Here is a 22,837-nt window from a genome sequence, read left to right on the forward strand (position 1 = left end):
CTTCCTTGTTCCCTTACTCTTTAGGCTTATAGACTACCAGAACATCTAATGTCATAGTTAATTTTAGAAGATGTCTCCTAACGAAACTGTTGGTATTGTGAAAATGAATGCACAATTTTAATATATTTTGTTGATTCTACGAAATTCAACAGTTGAAATATATCCTAGAGCAATAATGATATATGAATAATACTCTCTTATGGAAAGTGACATTACTCGATTTTCTGGTGAGTCGTTTTAATCTCTGACGGAAAATGAATTAAGGAGGCGACTGAGAGTAATTCACCTTCTGATGATGATAACTTTGTAAGCGAAATAAGCGTTGAGAAACAGCATTTTTTTCAGGTTCCTTCCTGAAAATCGCCAGTGATGTTTCACATAACTGTGAATAGGCCAAAACTTTTCCAATGTTTTAGGCATTTGTTCTTTGATTCACCACGCCACTGTCAGAAATTGCCTTCATGTTAGACATGTTTGCCAACTTCCGGACTCATTGTGCAACGATTCGAACTTAGAAACGTGTTCATTAGATCGACAGTAATGTATGGAATCTCCTAATTAATTTTCGTGGTTGTTCGTTCATTACATAACACTTACATTTTTCGTGGTCTCTGAGTACGTCAATGGCCTTGCCTGTCATACTTTCGATATTCTCAAACTTTATGACATTGAGAGTAATCAGTTGATAATTATGATCAATTTGGGCGCAATTTCAGGTTGATTATTGAATATTGAGGGTGCCACAGAATGTAGGTTCGAGTTCAGTTTTGAAACGTTGTGTTTGAATGAAGTTTTTAAATTACTTAACGTAATTTTTAGTAGTTTAGATCATAGAATAATTTTTTTCCAGAATTCGGTAGATTTTTCGATAAATTTTCAATATAATTGACTGCAAAGTGACAGTTTCGCCAGTCTTTTCCCTTTTTTATTATTATTGCGTTGCAAGTTGTTAGAGTTGTCAGTTGTTAGATTGCTGCTGTATATATAAGTTGAAACAGACTTTATTAGGCGTCTGACTTTTGTTTTCCTCAGGTATGAGATTCTTCTTCCACTCTTGTAGAAGCTCTTGCTTCATCAAGCACCTGACCTTTGATTTCCTCAAGAATGAGGTATTTTTTCCACAATACTGAAAACCTTGCTTTATTTAGCGCCTGACCTTTGCTTTCCTCAAGTATGAGGTTTTTCTTCCACAATACTGAAAGCCTTGATTTATAAAGCACATGGCCTTTGCTTTCCTCAGGTATGACTTTTTTCTTCCAGAATACTGAAGACCTTGCTTTATCAAGCACCTAACTTTTGCTTCCCTCAAGAATGAGGTTTTTTATCCGCAATACTGAAGACCTTGCTTTATCAAGCAGAAGGCCTTTGCTCTCCTCAGGTGTGAGGTTTTTCTTCCACAATACTGACGACTGTGCTTCATCAAGCACCTGACCTTTGCATTCTTCAGGTATGAAGTTTTTCTTTCACATTACTGAAGACTTTGCTTTTTTAAGAGCCTGACCTTTGCTTTCCTTAGATATGAGGTTGTTTTTCCATAATACTGAAGGCTTTGCCTCATCAAGCACCTGACCTTTGCATTCTTCAGGTATGAAGTTTTTCTTTCACATTACTGAAGACTTTGCTTTTTTAAGAGCCTGACCTTTGCTTTCCTTAGATATGAAGTTGTTTTTCCACAATACTGAAGGCTTTGCCTCATCAAGCACCTGACCTTTGCATTCTTCAGGTATGAAGTTTTTCTTTCACATTACTGAAGACTTTGCTGTATCAAGCACATAGCCTTTGCTTTACTTAGGTATGAGGTTTTTCTTCCACAATACAGAAGACCTTGCTTCATCAAGCACATGTCTTTTACTTCCCTCAAGAATGAGGTTTTTCATCCACAATACTGAAGACCTTGCTTTATCAAGCACATAGCTTTTGTTTTCCTCAGGTATGAGATTTTTTTTACAAAATACTGAAGACCTTGCTTCATCAAGCACCTGACCTTTGCATTCTTCAGGTGTGAAGAAGACCTTGCTTCATCAAGCACCTGACCTTTGCATTCTTCAGGTATGAAGTTTTTCTTTCACATTACTGAAGACTTTGCTTTTTTAAGAACCTGACCTTTTTTTTCCTCAGATATGATGTTGTTTTTCCACAATACTGAAGACTTTGCTTTATCAAGCACATAACCTTTCCTTTCCTCAGGTATGAGGTTTTTTTATCCACAATACTGAAGACCTTGTTTTATCAAGCACACGGCCTTTGCTTTCCTCAGGTTTGAGGCTTTTCTTCCATAATACTGAATACCTTGCTTCATCAAGCACCTGGCCTTTGCAATCTTCAGGTATAAAGTTTTTCTTACACATTGCTGATGACTTTGCTTTTTCAAGAGCCTGACCTTTGCTTTCCTCAGACATGAGGTTGTTCTCTCACAATACTGAAGACCTTGCTTCATTAAAGCAGAAGGTTCATTGTGTATTCTCGGACCCAATGAGTACTCATCTAATGATGTGCTGAGTATCGGAACTTCAAAGAAACAGCCCGATCGGCGAAAAATCCTTTTTTTGATGAATTGAAAAAAAAATTATATATATATAGTTATATATATATTTTTGGTAATGGAAATTGATCAACGAATTATTTTTACTTACACAACAAACCATTAGGCAATTTATCTTGGGGAACATATGAATGGAGCCATTAAATCCAATACCAGGTGATACGATATTCAGCTGTCAATTACTTCGTCTTCAATCCTTGAGGAAATACGAGGGTGATCTGAAAAGTTTCCGGTCTCAACATGAAGATGGCAGCACTCGTAAATCAAAGCTAGTGAATTTCGTTGTTCACCTGTTGACAGTTACTCACCAAAGTTTCAGACATTTTGGACGCGCAATTGTGAAGTAACAGTCGTTTGACCACAAACGTGTTCGAATGAACATTTCCAACGATCTGTTGGCGCAGTTTAGGCGCAACAAATCCGAGTATTGGCGCCGATTAATTACTGTATATGAAACTTGGATACACCATTATAGACCGAAACAAAAATACGGTCCAAACAGTGGACTGCAAAGAGGGAACTGGATCCAAATAAGGCAAAAACTGTTTTTTCTGCTGGGAAAGTGATGGAGTTATTTTCGATTATCTTTAAAGAGTAAAAACCATTATAGGAGCATATTACGCCTCATTACTTGACAGGCTGAAGACAGAACTTGCGGAAAAATGTCCTCATTTGTAAAAAACAATCATGTTTCACCAAGACAACGCACCGTCTCACACATCTGCGGTTGCCATGGCGAAAATCCACGGATTACGGTTTAATCTGTTTGATTGTCCGCCTCATTTACCAGACCTAGCCCCAAGCAACTTTTTTTTGTTCCCTCATCTAAAAATCGCGCTCAGAGGACTGAGATTTTGGTTAAATGAAGAGGTTATCACCTTCGCGAACAATAAGTTTGCACAGAAAAACGCTAAGTACTAATTGGACGGTTTACAGAGATGTGAGCATTGCTCTGAGAAGTGTGTGGGAAACTTGGTTAGGTCGGGAACTTTTCTGACCACCCCGTAACAGCGCCATTGAACGCAATTTACCTTCACTTTAAAAATATCCGTCATTAATTATAATTTTTTCCCAAGTACGAATCTAGAAGGGCGATGTATCGACGGAAATTGCAACAGCGCAGCAGAGTCGTGGTAATTGCACGGCACAGACTCGAAAATAAATCGAAGTGAAAAAATTACTTGCAATTTCGATAAGTGCGAACAATATTGGATGAGGTCGTAGGAGCGGCCCCCATTCATCTTGTTTAACTCCTGAACTCGAGACAAGTTGCAACAAACTTCGAAGCTTCAAGCGAATGAAAGTGTGAAAGCAATTAGTTTAGTGGTCGAGATAATGGTTTTGCGTTGATGACAAAGATCATGTTTTCGTGTGGCTGACAGTAACTGACAACTTAATTGCGGACGAGTGACTTTTTTAACTACGACGAAATTGAAAAAAATGTGATTGATTTTATCGAATAAAATATATTTTCAATATAGAAATATATTTAAATAAAGAATGGAATGTACAGAACAGAAGAACCAATGTGTTAGTTAAAAAAGGGAAATAATAATAATAATAGCCTTTATTACCCAAAAGTTAAAAACCATTTACAGGGTTAACTAAGTATGTTAAAAAAAAGTAATATCGATCCTTATAATTACAAAGTAACAATTTTATAAAATAAATGAATATTAATAATATATTAAAATAAAATAAACTATGCCAGAAAATTGAAAATTCTCCATAAAATACTGAGATGCAGTGTCAACAATATATTCTAGGGAATCAAAATTGATATCACACAAATTTGAAATTATTGCAAATGCTGAAGATATGTGACTTGAGATACAAATTGGTTCTGGCCAGTCGGCTGTAAAACGTTTTTGTACTTTTAGTTCTGAAATGAGGCACAAAGAAATTTATAAAAGATAACACCTCCATAGCATCCACATTGTTGTGCAGTAATTTATACAGAAAAATTATTCCAGCAAGTTTTCTGCGTAATTCAAGACTTTCAGTATCAAATGTTATGGTAAGGGATTCATATGGAATACCTCTATCAGGATAGATACCATAAGATTTGAAGTAAATGAACTTTAGAAAACGAAGTTGAACTTTTTCAATTAATGTATTTACAGCAATTGTAAAATGGAGAACAGACCCATATTCTAATTTTGACCTTACGTAGGCTACATAAAGAGCAAATAGAGCAGGTATGTTTGAAACAGATCTACAATTGCGAACTATGAAGCCATAAACACTCAATGCTTCACTTACTTTCGATCTAATGTGGTTGGAAGAAGACAAATTTTGATCAAAATATACAAGATCTTTAATTGAGTTACTTCGTGATAGTGAAATGGTATCTACTCGATAATTGTACCCGATGACTGATATTTTCCTACTATAAGACACTACTTTACATTTGGATGCATTGAGGTATAGTTTGTTTATTTCACACCAATTCTGTATATTTTCCAACTGTCGTTGCAATGCATTACAGTCTTTGAGAGTTTCGACAGGTAAATATATTTTCAAATCATCTGCAAAAAATAACTTATTACAAATGACATAATTACTGAGGTCATTAATGAATAATAAGAACAGAAGTGGTCCCAGTTTCGACCTCTGAGGTACTCCAGATGAAGGATTGTAATAAAAAGAATCATAGCCGTTATAAGATACAAACTGTTCGCGTTGAAGTAAGTAGGATTTATTGAAAAGTACTGCTGAATTATGGAAACTAAATTGGTGGAGATTCTGTAGAAGGATCATGTGATCAAGGCGATGAAATGCTTTAGCAAAATCAGTATACAGGGTGTTCCTTAAACACATGCTAATATTTAAGAAGGTCATTCTTAGACCCATTTCAAGAAAAAAACTTCCTATGGATGTATGTCCTAAACGCCTTAACTTTTGAGATACAGGGTGGCAAAGTTTTCAAAAATAATCAGTTTTTTAATAATAACTGAGAAAATTTTGTAGACATCTTTGGCATATCTGGTACATATATTCTGATGTACACAAATTTGTATTTTTTCAAACAGTGGCATCCCTACAGGTTTCGCATTGAATATTTTTGGGGAAAAAGTACTACGCCAATGCTTTCTTTTCAAAATAAAATCATTTTTAAAATTCTCATTTATTTTTGAGAAAATTTGATCTCCTGGTATTTCTTTGTCCGACGCATGATTTTCACACAAAAAAATAAAAATCGACAGAAAGCAAATTAAGAAATTAGATCAATTCTAAAATGAATGAGAATCTGAAAATTGCTTCATAACGCATTACCAATTCCCTAATAATATTTGAAAACATAATCTGCAAAAAAATAAATTTTTCACAAAAACGAGTTTTATTTTATTTTGTGACAGTAAGTCTAAACGAATAGCACACATTTTTTATTTAGTAATAATACCAAAACTGATTATAAAAATTGTTGGAAGTGGCCACCTGCACTTAGTATGCATGCTTCCGCCCTTCTACGCATGGAATTACGCACCCGTTCAAATATTCCCGGCGTATTTCGTATAGTTTCACACGAGGCAACTATTCGCTCTCTTAAATCTTCTAAAGTATCAACGGGAGTTTTATACACAAGAGTTTTAAGGTGACCCCATGAAAAAAATCTAAACTGTTGAGATCGGGGGATCTTGCTGGCCATTGCTGAGGTCCTCCGCGACCTATCCAACGATTAGGATAAACTGTATTTAAATGGTTTCGGACAATTACACTGAAATGAGCAGGGGCGCCATCGTGCATGTACCATATTCGATTCCTTAACGCAAGTGGCACATCTTCCAATAACCCAGGTAAGTCTTCTTCGAGAAAGTGTAAATAAGAACGACCATCAAGGCGTCCTGGTGGAAAAAATGGGCCTATTAGATGATCACCTATAATTCCTGCCCATACATTAACCGAAAATTGGTGTTGGAAATGGGTTTCGGTTATTGCATGGGAATTTTCTTCAGCCCACACATGATTGTTATGGAAATTTTGAATGGCATTCCGAGAAAAATTTGCTTCGTCTGTGAACAAAATTTGTGTCTCAAACTGCGGATTTAGTGCAATACTTTGTAGATACCACTGACTGAAGTTCACACGCTGTGGAAAATCTCTGGGGAGTAATGCCTGCACTCTTGAAATATGGTATGGGTATAACAAAAAATCAACCAAAATACGCCAAACAATTTGATGACAAATATCCAGAGTTCTAGCGATCTTCCTCGTATATACTCGTCTCAGGATGTTCCTCAATTTCTTGCAGCACCGCTTCCTCAATTTCAGGAGTTCTTACTACACGAGGTCTACCTTCCGGAGTCCCTTTCTTGAAACTACCAGTTTCCCCAAGTCGACGATGAATATTTGAAAAGGTTCGGCTATCTGGTAAGGCACGATTAGGATATTTTTCCTGATAAATGCGCCTGGCTTCTGTTGCATTACCATCGGCAGGTCCATATACGTAATGCATTTGCGCCATTTCCGCATTCGTATAATTTACCATATTTACTGATATTCAGAAAAACAGCGGACTACCAAAATAACTTCAATAACATTTCAAAATCAATCAAAACGCGCTGTGACAGTTTTTAACACCTTACTTTAAACCAACATCAATATCAGCTACTAACGTTTGTACATACAGAGAATTCGTTTTTTATTGCTATGGTGGGTACGCTGTTTTTTCTGCTTTTAATCTTTAAAAGAAATCACATATCGACAAACCCCATATCTCCAAGAGGTGCAGTAAATAAATTCTGCTACACGTCATTTATTCCAGGATAACTAAATTTATGTTTTCAAAAATTATTAAGCGGTGCTGCGTTATGACATAATTTTAATTGAGAACAGTGCATCTGACAACAAACAAATACCTTTTAGATCCTCAATTATTTTGCAACAAATCTGATCTCTTGCTGAGTTTGCTTTCAGTCGATGCACAATACCGCATCAGATTTTTAAGGAATTTATCCTTAAGTAAAGCGATTTTTAATTTTTTGAGCGAAAACCATGCGTCGGACAAAGAAAACCCAGCAAATCAAATATGCTCAAAAATGTATGGAGATTTTAAAAATAATTTTTAATTCAAGATAAAGCAGTGGCGTAGTATTTTTTTCGCCAAAAATATACATTTCAAATCTCGTACGTACGCCACTGGCAGAGAAAATTAAGAAAATTGTACATCAGAAAATGCGCCTTGAGGCATGGAACATATGTACTAAATATGCCAAAGATGTCTACAAAATTATCTCAGTTATTACTAAAAAACTGATTATTTTTGAAAACTTTGCCACCCTGTATCTCAAAAGTTAAGGCGTTTAGGACATACGTCCATAGGACGTTTTTTCAAAATTTTGTTCACAGACGAAGCAAATTTTTCTCGGAATGCCATTCAAAATTTCCATAACAATCATGTGTGGGCTGAAGAAAATTCCCATGCAATAACCGAAACCCATTTCCAACACCAATTTTCGGTTAATGTATGGGCAGGAATTATAGGTGATCATCTAATAGGCCCATTTTTTCTACCAGGACGCCTTGATGGTCGTTCTTATTTACACTTTCTCGAAGAAGACTTACCTGGGTTATTGGAAGATGTGCCACTTGCGTTAAGGAATCGAATATGGTACATGCACGATGGCGCCCCTGCTCATTTCAGTGTAATTGTCCGAAACCATTTAAATACAGTTTATCCTAATCGTTGGATAGGTCGCGGAGGACCTCAGCAATGGCCAGCAAGATCCCCCGATCTCAACAGTTTAGATTTTTTTCATGGGGTCACCTTAAAACTCTTGTGTATAAAACTCCCGTTGATACTTTAGAAGATTTAAGAGAGCGAATAGTTGCCTCGTGTGAAACTATACGAAATACGCCGGGAATATTTGAACGGGTGCGTAATTCCATGCGTAGAAGGGCGGAAGCATGCATACTAAGTGCAGGTGGCCACTTCCAACAATTTTTATAATCAGTTTTGGTATTATTACTAAATAACAAATTTGTGCTATTCGTTTAGACTTACTGTCACAAAATAAAATAAAACTCGTTTTTGTGAAAAATTTATTTTTTTGCAGATTATGTTTTCAAATATTATTAGGGAATTGGTAATGCGTTATGAAGCAATTTTCAGATTCTCATTCATTTTAGAATTGATCTAATTTCTTAATTTGCTTTCTGTCGATTTTTATTTTTTTGTGTGAAAATCATGCGTCGGACAAAGAAATACCAGGAGATCAAATTTTCTCAAAAATAAATGAGAATTTTAAAAATGATTTTATTTTGAAAAGAAAGCATTGGCGTAGTACTTTTTCCCCAAAAATATTCAATGCGAAACCCGTAGGGATGCCACTGTTTGAAAAAATACAAATTTGTGTACATCAGAATATATGTACCAGATATGCCAAAGATGTCTACAAAATTTTCTCAGTTATTATTAAAAAACTGATTATTTTTGAAAACTTTGCCACCCTGTATCTCAAAAGTTGAGGCGTTTAGGACATACATCCATAGAAAGCTTTTTCTTGAAATGGGTCTAAGAATGACCTTCTTAAATATTAGCATGTGTTTAAGGAACACCCTGTATATCACATCAACCATAGTTTGGAAACGACTGGTCTACACTATCGATTCACTATACACACATTTCTACTCACCAGGATCTTGAAATATCCTGCTGGAAAACAACTACTTCCCTTGGCTAATACCGTGACGGACAATGATATATCCGACCATTGAGCAAGTTTCCTCAAAGGTGATATCCAGCTGCAGGATAAATTGAGTAGACTATCTATGTGATCGAAGGAAGAATACATCCACGAGTATCAAAAATAAACGAGGCTCACCAAGTCGATTCGTTGCAGAGCCCAGCTTCAACATCGACCGCCGAACGAGAATCATCTTCTATTTTTCACTGCAGCTTTCACTGCAAGGTAACTACTATTAATCGTGTTGAGAAAACGTGTCTAGATTACCACTTCAGAAGTGGTAAATAAAGTTGAACTATTCAATATTGAAATTGTTTAACCTGAGAAAAGCTTAGGTGATTACTTGAATTTTATATATATTAACATAATAATGTAAGGAAAGGTTATCTGTATCTGTAGAGTAGGGAGGGTGAGTGTAAGCCCACAGCACTTATAGGCCACATGTGACCCATTGTACTTTCTTCGGAGGAGTTGTCCTCCTAGGATATCGTCCATCCGGTCCTTTCCAAGAAGGTGGACATATCCCTGGGCAAGTGACGTATCGGCAAGTGTAGGCCGAACACACACTCTCTTATTGACGATAACTCCGGACACTCGCATAGGACATGCCTGACAGTATCATCTTCCTGTTCATACATCCTGCATAGAGGTGTACCCACTAGCCCCATTTTATGGAGGTGTTTCCTTAGTTGACAGTGGCCAGTCAGAAATCCTACTGTTAAGCGTAGATTTTTTCTGGTCATCGTTAGATATTTCCTGCCACATTGCATCCTTTGATTCCATCCCATTTCTTTAGGGATTGAGTATGGGTGTAGAAAAGCATTCGGCAAGTTCCGCAATTGTCGAAGTCATAAAGCCGTAGGTGCCACTGAGTCCTAAACGTCTTAGTCCAGCCGCTTCCTTGGTTAAAGAGTCGTCAATTCGATTACCTTTACTGTTCTGTTTTTAGGAAAGGTTATTTATTAATAAAATCTTTTATTGATTATTTTGTGTATGTATATATATTATAGCCACCATAAGCCAATGGTTACTTTTGTAGGATTGAATTATAATGCTTGCTGGTTAGATTTTTATAATACTGTCAACAGTATATGTCTAACGCACACTAAATATTGAGCGACTGTCCGACGAGAGAGAAGGAGCCTGCCTTCCGCTGACTTATGTGTGGGAGAAAGGGGAGCCAAACAAATTGGCGCCTTCATGCGTTAGGTAACGAAGGGATTTACCCTCCTATAAGAAGGTATCACTTCAAAAATGAAGCATTTCAACACTAGAAAACATATTTCGACCCATGGTAGGTCGCATAAGTTGTGCCAGGCTGAACCACGAATGCATAGCTGGACTTTGTTAATATCTGAGTTTCCCGCGCAAGTGAAAACTTTGAGCTACGGCTGTTTTTGTACATGGTAGTAGCGGTGTTCATATTATCATGTGAACGACTTAAAAATATTTTTCTGATTGATTCGGCCGTTACTTGATGAAGATCTATAGTAATTTCAAAAACTACACCTCACGATTTTATCTCCACTAACTGTATTTGAAAAATATATCACAACATGTTTCACTAGCACAGTAGCTTTGTCAAGTGATTTGAATACTTCGGGTTGTTCTTACATTAATATTTATATACTACAGGAAATCGTAATTGAGACTACCTCAAAAAAATTACCTAAACCTCTACCTAAGTTACCTGTTCAATTATGGTCACCTGAAGCATATTACCTCACATCTACATCAATAATAATTCTTTCTGGGTTTTTTAAAAAACAAGTTCAATAATGGTGATCTAATCAAATCTAGTTGGTCATTCATTAGAATGTTTGAATTTTTAAGTTTATTAATTTCCATTGCTTCCAAATGATTGTTTCAAACCTTCATTTTCTATGTGCAAAATTTCGTGTAAAGATATGATTTTCTTCTCGAAGATGATTTGAATATGTTGAATTTGTTTTCTTATTTACGTAGCTCGTATAATGTTCCTGGATTCGATTTCTAAATGTTCTGCCAGTTTGACCAATATATACGTGAGGGCTCGTTCCACACTTTGATTCACTTACTCCCGATTTCTCGAATTTGGATGTTTTGTCTTTATTGAAAATATGTTGTTTCGGATGTTCTTTACCTCAAATGTCATTGTTATTAATCAAATTATTTTATGCTTTTCAGACACCCAAAAAGTCTGAAGTAACCATTTTGATTATTTTTTTCTTGTTGGTCGAAAATTTAACCAAGATATATCTCACATGGTTTCCATGTTTCTATTAAGGTGGCTTAATGTTGAAAAGGTGTGCAAAGAATCACTTTTCCCAAACATCAAAACTGAGATACACTACTTATTTTTTCCAGTTAATTTTTATTACATCTGGTTTTCCCAATATCAGATTTTTAAGTGCTCTCAGAATCTGTTTTTGTCGGAAATGGATGCTGTACAATTGACAAGTGCATTGCGATATTTATAACGTTATGTTTGATAAAATCTAAATCATCCGACTTGCTTTTTGTCAAATAATGTATCAGAGGAAATATTTCACAATATTATATCTTACTTGGAATATCGAGATATTTTTGAATAATCAATTATGTGATTAATATCTATTGATATATGAAATTATAGGCTTTCACAACCTGAGTTACGGTTGATATTTCTATTTTTTTCTAAATGTTAGTTAGGGTTAGTAGAAAAGTAAAATGAAATAAATAACGTATAATTTCGATTTGTATAAACAATTAACTTTAATGGGAAGCCAGAGTTCTGAAATAGTTCAATCGTAGAAAAAGTATAGTATGCAGCTCGTGTACAAAAATGTTCACACTTATGTGACTTTGCGGTTCGTGCCATCAAACTGTCACTGAAAAAAGTGTTGTTTTCAAAACAAATCTATTTTGACACGGGCTCCAGATAAAATAAAGATTTCAGTTGACATAAGTCGGATTTGAGCCAACGACCTATGGGACGTGTATTCATTAGCCTGTCCATCTCCATCTCCCTTTCTCCATCGAATAGGAAACGTCAATTTATTAAAAAAAGTATGAACTATTCATATTCACCTATGTAAACACGTAAAAATGAGTTGGAGAAAATTACCAATTCATATCGCGTAGGAGAACTCACAAATGCAAATCGAATAATGTGCGAGTTGAATACAAAATGTTTCCAGGGTCGTACTTGCAAATCGAGCGAATTTTTTTGGTGAGCATGTGACTCAACTTTTTTGTACATTGTACATTGATGCTGTTAATTTTTTTTTCCAAATTTCAATTTTTTGCTCATTTGCAGAAGTACACTGATTCAAATGGCGATGATTTTGATCAAATTGAATAATTATTCACTGAAAAATTACAGTTTGAAGTTGATTCATAAAAAAACGGACAAATATTTGCGGCAATATGTTTATTCGAATTGGAAGTACCTCTCAGTTCTGATTTACGTTAAACGTCTATACTTGCCTAATTAACATTTAATATTTTATTAATATTTTAAGGATCGGAAGTGATACATTAAACAGATCTAAGTTATTGTGATATCGATTTCCCAGCTTCAAAATACGAGGCATCGGACTGTTCAAAGCAAAGCAAAGTGAAAAGCACAATTCTTTAAGAATTTTTTTTGAACATTCTCAATCAAATCGATATTTACATTATAGTGTGAGTCCCATATAACCGAACAATATTCAAGAATGGATCTTATGAAACCACAATATGAAATCTTTTTTGTTTTAATTAAAAAATCAGTAGAAATTCTGAACACAAAACCCAGCATTTTGAGACTTTTTGCCACAATTTCTGATACTTGAAGAATAAAATTAATATCGCTATCAATTTCAACTCCTAGATCGCGAATAAATGTTTCTCTTTTAAGAGCTATATGTATTCAATGTGTATTCAAAGAATATTGGACTTCTAATTTTAGCGAACGTAATGATTTGACACTTATCAATGTTTACCTTTAACAAATTATTTTTACACCTCATGAGGCTTCGAAATCTTTTTGAACTAATTCAGCATCTTCCCGGCAATTAATTGCTCGATAAAGTTTGAGATCATCAGCAAACATAAGAAATTCTGAACCTTTGAAAATAAACTCTATGTCCGATACAAACAAGTTGAACAGCAGTGGGCCCATATGGGATCCCTATGGTACCCCTGATGGAACCTGAATGGGCGTAGATGCTGTATCTCCGTATTTGGCCTAATATTATGATTGAGGCTTTTTCCAAAAGACTAGAATCATCCAGTGTAAATTCAGTTTTGATAAGATTTACAAAACTAGGTAGTGTTTCAAACTCCGGTGAGTGTGTTAGCTGTTAAAGCTTTTTTGTGTCACAAGTTTTTTATGGATAAACTTTTTCGCGGACAAATGCCCTCAAAATTTGGAATTCGATGTAATTGAGTCTAAAAAGTATTTAAGTATATATTACATCAAGATACACATTTAATATATCCCTCTTACAAAATTGATATTTTTCCTATGGTTGATTCCTTCCTAGGCTGCTCTGTTTTTACAATATTAGTCCTCAGCAAGGCATATTTGGGGTGTTCTTCATTTTTGATGATAATATAATATTTCCAGTTACTCCTAGAAAGATGAATATTTTGTCTAATAAATTCATCATGTAGTAATAGTCACTAGGATTCAAATTACTGTAAAACACGACACAGAATTTGTTTAGTCAATATTGTGACGCCTGAAGATGCTATTGTATGGCGAAACATGTGTCGCGGTTTTGTGAATTGTTAAGTGAAAATCTTACATTGAAGTGTTTTTTAATACGATTCCTTAGATATTATTGGATAAAATTATTGTCACTTATTAAAATTAATAATATGATATATTCATACAGACTATTGTTAGTCAATTATTAAATGACTAAATGATGAAAAACCATTTTTCAAATTCTGTAACTTGAAAACTATCGGTCGTACAGCATTAACTCATAGGACCTTTTTTGTAGTAGCTTCACAACATGTTTGTACTCACTGTAACTAAACAAAAAAGCCATGTTTTACGTAATGAAAAATATTACGTGCTTGCGGGTTAAATATTTATAATACTGTCAGCAGTACATGTCTAACGCACACTAAAAACTGATCGTCTGTCCGACGAGAGAGATGGAGCCTGCCTTCCGCTGACGTATGCCTGAGAGAAAGGGTAGCGAGACAAACTGGCGCCGTAACGCGTTAGATAACGAAGCGGTTCACCCTCCCATAAGAAGTTTTCACTTCAAAAATGTAATATCAAAAAGACGACTCCAAAAATCCGTTTTTCCGTTAACCAGCTGTGGCACCCCTACGAATGACAACTCTCAAAAGTCGAAACTTGTGTTAGCTATGGACTAACGAGGTCTTACCTTTTAATGTGTAATTCCTAGCACGGGTTGGACGATAGGGAGTGAAAATCGATTGTTCGGTTTTGAGGTTCGAGCCACCGGTTCCCACAGCGGTCGATTGAGTGGGTGGAGCAAACCATCCACGTCAACCCAACCGACTACCGTTTCAAAACCCCCAAAAAATGTTTGATGTTTTATTTAATCGAAACATAGATTTTTTGTCGAGCCCGAAATCTGATTCACAAAATGACCATTTAGTAGCTGTTTCTTATTAAATGCAGACCTTAAATTGTCGATCTCGGTAATTTCGAGTTCGGTTCTGTTCCCAAATCTGCAACCGATTTATAGACAAAAGAAAACGAAATAGATGTCATTCACGCTTTCATTTCCAACAGCACAAACATGTATGACGAGTCAAGGACATTCATGTTTAATGAGATTATTAAGAATGATGAAAAGCATCTCTAACTTCACAGGGATTGATATACGATGCAGTTGAAATTTGCCGACATTACTTTCTGGGTGCGAAAAAAAAAGTTGATGATTGATTCCGAAATACATACAGAAGCGTTTTTTCTGGAAGTTCAATATTATAATAGAATGGGCGAGACCCTCTGATCTTTGTTTATACATACGTCATGCAGAACCGGACTCAGATCACGATTGCTTGAAGGCAAAAGTCATTTGAGCATTTATTTATGCCTGATACTTTTGAAATGAGCCAGACGTGACGATATTTCAGTGAATATTTTTAGTTTTCTAATGGGTGACTTTTTAAGAGGTATAGGATTTGATTTCAAAACAACACAAAAAATTTGAAAAAATTGATAAAACCTTTATTGGAATCGGTAAATCGATCGATATCATTTAATGTTTGAAGATGATTTCATTGAAATGTTGTCCGCGGTTCCGCTTTAGATGGCCCATGCGCAAGGTCCAATTTTGGCACACTCTATCTAACACATGGAAGAACATTTTCGTAGTAAAACTATCGTTTGTCTGCAGAAAATGAACTTCGCCTATTATTTTCAGAAATGTTTTTATTTTTTTTTGCATACAATGTTAAAATCTATATGTATATTATTTGAAAATAATAAAGACCTTTATTATTATTATTATTATTATTAACCGGTATTTCACGTATAAAGGCTTCTATATTGGCTTCCAGAGCGTCAGTTGTTGCTGGTTTATACCTGTAGACATGAACCTTAACATGACCCCACAAGAAATGATCCAAAAGCGTTAAATCACACAATCTAGGCAGCCAATTGACGGGCCCCAAACGTGAGATAGACTGTTCACCGAAGGCGGCTCTTAATTGGGCCATTGTTTCTCGTGCCGTGTGGCACGTGGCACCGTCTTGTTGAAACCACATATCAGGCATATCCAATTCTTCCACTTTGGGCAAAAAACAGTCGTCAATCATCATATGGTAGCGCTCGTCATTTACACTAACGTTCCGGGCATTGTCGTCTTTAAAGAAGTAAGGCCCGATGATGTCACCGATCCATAATCCACACCAAACAGTGACGTTTTCGGAATGCATCGGTAGCTCTTGCAATGTTTGTGGCTGGTCTTCACGGCCATATGCGGCAATTTTGCTTGTTAACGTATCCATTCAACCAGAAATGAGCCTCGTCGCTGAACACAATTTTTCGATAAAAATGTGGATCTTCCTCCAACTTTACCAGCGCCCATTCACCAAGTGTTAGACGTATGTTGTGTGGCTTCAATTCTCACACCAGCTGAATCTTGAAAGGTTTTACAGCCAAATCCTTTCGCAAAATTGTCACGTAGTGGAGTAACAGAGGCCCGATTGCTGGGAACGGCGGCGAATCGACATTTCACGGTTATCACGAACACTGGCGGATACAGCCACAATATTTTCTTCGGTCCTCACTCTACGTATGCGTGTTGGTGTAATGTCCAATAATGTAAACTGGGTTCGAAATTTAGTCACAAGCTTCTGAATAGCTCCCTCAGTAGGCCGACGAAACTGCCCATAAATTGGAAGAAGTGCATGATGCACTCATTAAAAGAAAATTGTTCTGCAAAAAATAGTTGAATAGTATAGAAGTTCCCCAAACACATTAAGAAAATAAATCATCCAGAAGCTGTAATTTTTCATATTAATTTTTTTAATGAGAAATAATATGTTACTTTAGTAACTTGTAATATTCAGTTGGTTTCTTTTCTGACAGCAGGAAAAATGGTTTTTGAAGTCAACTAATAGTGAAGCTAGAATTAGAAGCACCGGCGTTTTGCAAAAAATATTTATTTGGACATTTGCCAAGTTAATGGCACATGAATTCAGGAGAAATTTGTTCACTCGAATAACTTTTGTTATTCTAACAGGCTTCTCTTTTGAGTCTTTGTTATGTAACGTTTGTTAACAAAATATTTTCTCATTCAATGAAAGTTGAATAGTTCATTAGTAGAAAAGAGTGAATAATAAATCAAAACTTTTTAAATTTCATTTGGTTCTTCAAAATAAATTTCATCAGAACATAAATGTATGTCTTCTATTCACTTTATTATTCGTTTCGATAAATTCTTGGGAAATTGAGAGTTAACTTGGTTTCAATTTCTGTTTGGCAGACTTTAATATTTTATTCGAAAATATTTTTACGTATAAGCAAAAATTCTTTTGTAACGATAGCTATTGTGTTAAGAGCTTCAAATTTAAATGCCAAGCCATGTAAACGGATAAAAGTACAACAAAACAGCAACTATGTCGATTTCGACAAAACAACTTGTCGAAATAAGAAACATTTTGAAGACTGAGAGAGAAGTTTCCTTCGTAGAACTGGAGCGAAACAACAAAAATGGATAGTTGAAGAATGTAGCAGTTCAATACGGGTTTTGATTGAGAATGTTTTTACAACTTCAAAGTAGGTTTATGAAAAGTTTACAAAATTGAATTGAAGAGGTTATATTTTTAGGAGTGATTAATTTTTGGGAAAGAAAGTTTTTGGCTTTCTACTGTGTAGATCATGCAAGATCTACATATCCATGTATAGAGTTACTTATTTTCAAATTGATTACGACCGCACCGGGGGGCCTGGGGGACCGATTAGCCCCCCCAGACGCACCCTGGCGTTGGATGGGATCGGGTGTGGAGGGGTGGATTTTCGGGAAATCCTTGCGGGTACCGCCCCTCACCCCACACCAACAGGATTTCGCAGGGCTTCCTCCCGCTCACCGAACCCGGAATTGCTTCCTTACATCTACTTAGTGTGGCTAACCAAGAGACAGGACCATCGGCAGCGTTCGACCGAACGTTCGTACAAGTTAACTAAGCTCTTCTTTCGCCAGAGAGTACTCGCGTCGCACACCTGCCCCCGCCAACCATGCCAAATCAATTGGGAATATGGTCCCGGAAGTGGCCGGTCGGGGTCCTAAGCTCGGATACTAGTAGCTCCGTCCAACCGGGGTCCGACACCTCAAGCGTCTGCCTTGGTGCCCTTCAAGACTAGACTCGGATACTAGAGCCCGGAAGGACCGCGAGCCCCGACACCTCGAACGCTCGGATCCGTACAGAGGCAGGCGAGGATCACGGAACAGCATAAGCCGTCCAGTGCCTCAGTATGGGGCTGCAATGCACCCATGAATGGATTACCGCAACCCTGTATCCCTTTACCCGCTAGCGGAGCCGCTGCCCCTAAGAGGCCAACGCCAGTTGGAGATGAGGCTCACTAGCCTCCAGCTACGAGCGGGCACGCACCTCCCCCCTAGAACTCATGTTAGGAAAGTTCCCTTTCCAACGTTTGATGAGTAACCGTCGAGGACTCTTTCGAGCATCCTCTACCACACATCATATGTCGAAGATGTCGCTCCCACTACCCGTGTAGGTGCGGGATAGGGCGGTTCATCAACAACTTTTGGGTGTACGCCGTGTGGTCTGTACCGCATACCCTTACGTTACCCCGAGGGGCACTCATGTTAGGAAAGTTACCTTTCCAGCGTTGGATGAGTAACCGCCGAGGGCTCTTGCGAGACACCTCTCCCACACATCTAGCTTGAAACCGGCCAACGCCTGTTGCTCGCAGGTGCGGGATTGGGTGGTTGACCGATAACTTTACTGGGTGAGTGCCGTGTGGTCTGCACCGGGGGACTGTCAAACACCCATAAGAGAGAGACAGTAATCCCCCGCCACTCACCCCACATTTTTTTGTATCAAGATGGAGTAGTAGAAAGCCAAACACTTTCTTTTACAAAAATGTTATTTCAATTTTTTCAAACATTTTCTCAAAGCCTAAAAGTTATTGATACCAATTAAATGATGTTTGATGTAACTCGATTTGTCTCTAGCAATTGTCTGTCAAGATTGTTTAGACTCACAATGTCTCTGGCACTTTGAGGTCAGTACTATCAGCTAAGAAAATACAATCACAATATATTGCTTTGCTCGTTTTTCTATTTGGATTCCACGACATTGGATCTAAAGGTGATTTTGAATTGGGGTGAAAGTAATCAGGTTCAAAATGTCTTGGCTTAATCATGTCACTGGAATTGTTATTATGTATTGTTCTCATGTTTGAAGCTCCGTCCCTAAGCATACCCCGAAGCAACGTGGATCGCTACTTTTGCACAGACACCGCTCTCAGAGCGCCTTGAGGATTTTCTTGTAGTGCTTGTGTTTTGTCATTTAAAAAATAGTTCTTATGTCAATTACCCATTAAAAAAATCTTCAGTTTGCCTTCAGTTCGACACTGGGTGTTCATTTTGGTCGAAAAATGCGAATTATGTGGCTACAATTTTCTTAAAAGGTTTTTTCATTGATGTTTGTTCATTTTTCGTTCCTATTGTTGTTTTACAACCGAAGGAGATGAAAACCAATACGGAATAAAACTGTAAGTAACCATATCTTTTATAGTTTCACTCTTAAACTGGTTCACAGATAATGACTTCGTGATTACCGTATTGGGTATGACCAAATCTCTGATGATTCTGTAGTAAAATATTTCTTTTAGCAGGAACCTCAAGTAGGAAATGGAACCAAGCATTGGCCTTCCATTACATAAATACCTGACATGACGTACTCTCATATGTTGCGTATAGAAAAATTATAAGCTTCTGATGTTCATTACAGTTGTTCGACGTAAAGTGAAAATTAAATGAGCCTTGACTCGTTCAGTTATGAAATCCGTACATCGGCATTTCACAATATATTTGCACCATTGCATCAAATAGCGATGCAGAAACTCATTTCGTTATGTGCATACATTAAACACTACCTGTCATCAGAATAAATGTTGGAGTACGTGCGATTTTATATCGCATTTTAGAAAAGTGAATAACAATGCAAGTGTGCAGATAAAATCGGAAGCAGCTTCCACTTGAATAATTTCACATATATCTGAGAGGGCGGATATTATCTCCATCAATACAGGATGATTGCAGATCACGGCTGGTTATACGTATTTTGAAAATACAGGAATTAATCGATGATGATGCGTTGTTTCGTTATTTTCAACGCATCCTTACATCGGAAGTTGGCTACTTTCTCATTTCAATTGGAACACCCTGTTGAAAAAATTTAGTAAAATACATTTTTCTGTCGCCTCCCTCAAAAGTAGAAACTTGAGCGAGCAAATGATTAACGAGGTTTCACATTTTAACGTGCGATTCCTACCAGGGGATATACTTTCAGTTGAGTAATGGACCGTTTTTGAGATATTCGTATATTATTTTAAATTTAGAGTAACGATGCGTTTTTCGTAGCAAAAATCTCAGTATACTTACGAACAATTTGTCCACTGATGCGATTACACTGCAGGAAATCATTACTCTATGTTTTGGAAATATCAAGAGCTGTTGCGCTTGATATTTTCAAGGCCTTCGACCGTATGTGACATGAGAGTTTGCTGGCCAAACTTTGATGTTATGGTTTGTTGCATCATTTTGTGTATGGCTCTCCAGCTACCTGAAAGAACGTCCCCTCCAAGTGGTCCTCGATGGATACCTCTCGAATACCATTACCACCAACGCTGGTGTTCACCAGGGATCCATATTGTCTCCAATCTTCTTTTTATTATTTATATTGAAAAAAAAAATAAGAATTCAATATATTGCTTTGCTGACGACAGCAGGAGGTTGCATATCTTAATGGGGATCTAGAAGGCCACGGTAACCTAGGCATCGGATGGAATCCAACAGCTTCAGAGTATGCTTAGAGGCGGAGCTCAATACATGAAACAATACTAAAAAGGTCTGACTTGAACCTGGCTACTTTTATCCTAATTCAAAATCACCTCTAGATCCTCATTGACATGTGCAACCTCCTGCTGCCTAAAATTCACGCCATTAAATTCACTTCATTATATATTTTAATTAGTCTTGATTTTAGCTCAACAATGCTTCGACTTCTTTAATGGATTTATTCATGGTTCTTGATTTTAATTTACTGAGATACTTTTTATTTCCATGTATAAGGAAATTTCAGTTTAGTTTCATAGGTATGTCATTTTGTTGTTGCAAGATTCTTGAATACATTTGCATATATTGTCACGGTTTGTTTTGGCTTCGGAATAGGACTTGAACAATTTTTTATATTTTAACTTATTTCATCATTCTGGAAGTTCTTTTCTAGATCACTAGATATTATTCAGTTTTAGTGCTGCTTGCAGAAAATATGATTCAATATGAAAATCACCAAATGAATTTTTTAGTTGTTTGTGGAAGTACGTTCCACTTCAAATATTTGTCTCGGAAAGTTTTTGTTTTTTGAATAATTTATAGCCGTGTTTATAAATTTCAGGTGAGTTTGTCTGTAGTAGCAAACAAACTCATATTTGCGAAATGACTAACCTTTTATACAAGTTATTCACTGTGACTGGCCAAAGGTTGATCAATAAACTTCCGGCCGAAATTAAATCATGTGTAACATTGAAAGCATTCAATCAATGTGTTAGGCAGAATCTTCCAGGATTGGCTCACTCCAAAACGTTTATCCATCCTTCGAAGCTTGATACCAAACAGTTGTTGGACTACAGTAGGGATGAACTACGATGTCTAACATGCCTTCTTACAGGTCACTGTCATTTGAATCATCATATGCAGAGACTTGGACTGTCGGAAGACAGTGTGAGTCGCCTCTGTTTGGAAAATGATGAAACAGCAGGGCACATACTTTGTGCTTGCCCCGCTGCGGACCGAATCAGGTTTTCAGAGTTCAGCAGAGACGTACGCTTACCATCTGACCTGAAAAACCACTCATCAACAAACTAATCGGCTTCGTTAAGAAGCTGGGTTTATTTGGTCTAGTGTGAATATGTGTGAGCCAAAATAAACCCTTGCGAGTTGCGGTGGAGGGTCGATTAGACCAACTCACTTTTGACCTAACCTTTGTTATAGTTCTATTTTTTTTAAGTCAAGTAGCTATTGTGCTTTGGTAGATTCTTTACATGATTCTGCATGTCACTAAGAACAGAAAGTATTATTATTATTATATTCGAAATCAACCTATTTCTGGTAAACTATTATCTTGTTTTATTAAGCTTTTCTATATATTTTCTTATCAAAATCAGAGTACATTTCGCAACCTGATAATAAAAATAAATTACCGTTTTATGGATTCAACTATGTGAATAGTAAATTAGAAGGGATCTGAAATTCTTCCTTGTTCGGCGATGTAAATAACGACTTGAACATTGAAAAATGACAGTTTTTCGACGAGATAGATTATCAGTTTGGTTATCGAGAAGTTGGTTTCACGAGATTATTTCTGTTCCGGAATATTCACTACCCACAAATCAAAACTTCATAAATCAATTATACTTCTGTAATATAATATAAAAAAAGAAAGCAATACAAATTTCGAAACAACAACCACAAAAATGAATTGGCGCTTCGGGGCGACTTGATTGATTCCAGTGGCGCATTTGGTTTTTCAGCTGCAGGAAATCCCGGAAAAACTTGCAACACCATATCATCTGAAGATCTTGATCTGTCCATGTCCTCTCTTTCGTAGAATAAAATGTTGGGCGTCTGCAGAGGTTCCAATAAATTTGAGATATTGCCAGAACAGTACAACAGATATTCAATATCTGTTTCACTTATTCGTCTTGAAAAACTAATCTATTATTGGAAATATATATTTTCTAGATGGAAGTGGTTGTTATACAGTCGTTTTGTGGTTGATTCACGCTCGACGTGTTAAGGAGATCCCCACTATAAAAAATCAAAATATTCTGCTGGACTTGTTTAATGAGGTGAATCATTTGGTTGGCTCGCAATTACAAAATATTATTTCCTAGAAAGTGAGCGAACATCTGTCGAAT

At 36.6% G+C, this 22,837-nt stretch overlaps 1 protein-coding gene across 4 annotated transcripts in view; it reads left to right on the forward strand.

Annotated features, from left to right (window-relative positions):
* mtd (TLD domain-containing protein mustard) overlaps window positions 1–22,837 on the forward strand; it is a 312,338-nt gene that overhangs the window by 50,006 nt on the left and 239,495 nt on the right. The gene's annotated exons all lie outside the window — the stretch shown is intronic.

This window comes from Leptinotarsa decemlineata, unplaced genomic scaffold (assembly GCF_025532065.1).
Source record: "Leptinotarsa decemlineata unplaced genomic scaffold, Ldec_3_MD MMD2_tig00026354_RagTag_RagTag, whole genome shotgun sequence".
Lineage (NCBI taxonomy): Eukaryota > Metazoa > Arthropoda > Insecta > Coleoptera > Chrysomelidae > Leptinotarsa > Leptinotarsa decemlineata.